General features: G+C 41.1%; 1 long non-coding RNA gene across 1 annotated transcript; it reads right to left on the bottom strand.

Moving 5' to 3' along the window:
* Positions 1-395: 395 nt before the first annotated feature.
* LOC141049466 (uncharacterized) lies at positions 396-1,245 on the bottom strand. The gene is made up of 4 exons (XR_012220361.1): positions 1,109-1,245; positions 932-991; positions 767-837; positions 396-530 (listed from the first exon to the last, which is right to left on the bottom strand). It is a non-coding gene; the product is annotated as an uncharacterized lncRNA (long non-coding RNA).
* Positions 1,246-1,931: the final 686 nt, after the last annotated feature.

Here is a 1,931-nt window from a genome sequence, read left to right as displayed (position 1 = left end):
TTCTGACTTGTGAATCCTCACAGAGCGCACTGTCAGGATTCCCGGGTGGCGGCACTGGGAGTGGACGATCATGTGACCACAAGTATGCGATTTGCATACTTCTGGCCACATTCCAACTAGACTTGTCTGGGGTTGCTAAGTTCACTTGTATTGAGCAAGGCTGTGCATGTCTAGTTGGCACGTGGCGGCAAATCACATACTTGCAGGCATGCTCCTAGTGTTGGCACCAGAGAATCCTGACACTGTGCTCTCTGAGAGTTCACAAGTCTGCACTCATATGGAGTGAATGAACTACAAGCCTCTAGAAAGTAAGATTAGCGCGCACTCAGTCATAAATTCAAGGTGCTGGTGTAACGGACCATGAAGTTCCTAACATAAGTAAATCAGAATTCACCGCACACTTTAGTGAATTATCTTTTTGCATAGCATATAAATTTATTAACAAAATAAGGGAGCAAACAGAAATATATAATAGAGGCAACTATACAGAATGACGTTCCGGCTCCTCCGGAGCCTTAATTACATTGACTCTGCAAAATAAAGAAAGAACATATAAGTATATAGTGTAGAGTATAAAGTGACATAGAATTAAAAAAAAGCAAAAAACATTCGTGTCAAAAAATTCCCGGTGGACGAATACACATCTAAATCACAAGATAAATTCCACAGAACGTGCATAAAATCACATCATAATGATGACAATAATTTACCATAAATACATTGGTATCTAACAAATATGGAGCACAGTAATAGAAAGAAGGATTACCTTAATCCAATAGTAGAATATAGATAAGGTGCAAGTTTAGAGATTGAAGTCCCTGGTAAACCATATAGAGGCTGCAAGGAATAGTAACAAACCTATTGTAAAAGGTGCTTATAGTGAGGAAATAAAGAACATAAAAATGAAATACGTGTAGTGAGTCCATGGTACCTAATCTGCTAAGTAGTGGTGCCAAAAGTTGCAGGTGAAGGGCCTGGCAACGCTGGAGACCTATGGGGATTCCGGATATGACACTTTGTCAAAGCCCTATTATGTGGGCTGATGAGCAAATTATATAGTCAGAGTCAAAAACATATGGGCTGGTGGAAACAATAGCACTGTAGTTACCTTCTGATGATAGGTATAATAGCAGCGTTCCCCCTCCTTGCTGATGCTGCGACGTGTCACACATGCGACCACAGAGGTATTTAAATGGTTGCTAATACCGCTGGGCCAAAAGTGAATAGACTGGCTCGGAAGTGACGTAACACTGCCCATATAATCGCCCTGCGCATGCGCGGCGGTTGCTAGGACAACAAGATGATGCTTATTGTTAAGCTGGTGACGCAGGCACAGTAAGGGATCGATGTTATGTGCAGAGGCTGTCATTGCGCGGCGGCGCGCAGTCACATAATGGTGGAATGGATGTGCAGCACGGCCAGGACCAATAAGGGGAATAAAAGGCAATTGAACATTTGCACAAAGGGGCTGTATGGAAAAAGAAATGATGGGATAATTAAGGTCATATGAAGTAAAGTATGTATTGTGGCCATCTATACAGTGGGGCAAAAAAGTATTTAGTCAGTCAGCAATAGTGCAAGTTCCACCACTTAAAAAGATGAGAGGCGTCTGTAATTTACATCATAGGTAGACCTCAACTATGGGAGACAAACTGAGAAAAAAAAATCCAGAAAATCACATTGTCTGTTTTTTTTTCATTTTATTTGCATATTATGGTGGAAAATAAGTATTTGGTCAGAAACAAGCAATCAAGATTTCTGGCTCTCACAGACCTGTAACTTCTTCTTTAAGAGTCTCCTCTTTCCTCCACTCATTACCTGTAGTAATGGCACCTGTTTAAACTTGTTATCAGTATAAAAAGACACCTGTGCACACCCTCAAACAGTCTGACTCCAAACTCCACTATGGTAAAGACCAAAGAGCTGTCAAA

This window comes from Dendrobates tinctorius, unplaced genomic scaffold (genome assembly GCF_039654945.1).
Source record: "Dendrobates tinctorius isolate UK_male_01 unplaced genomic scaffold, ASM3965494v1 ptg000144l, whole genome shotgun sequence".
NCBI classification, from domain to species: Eukaryota; Metazoa; Chordata; class Amphibia; order Anura; family Dendrobatidae; genus Dendrobates; species Dendrobates tinctorius.
Note: the sequence above shows the minus strand (reverse complement) of the source record. Positions and strands in the feature narration are given on the sequence as shown.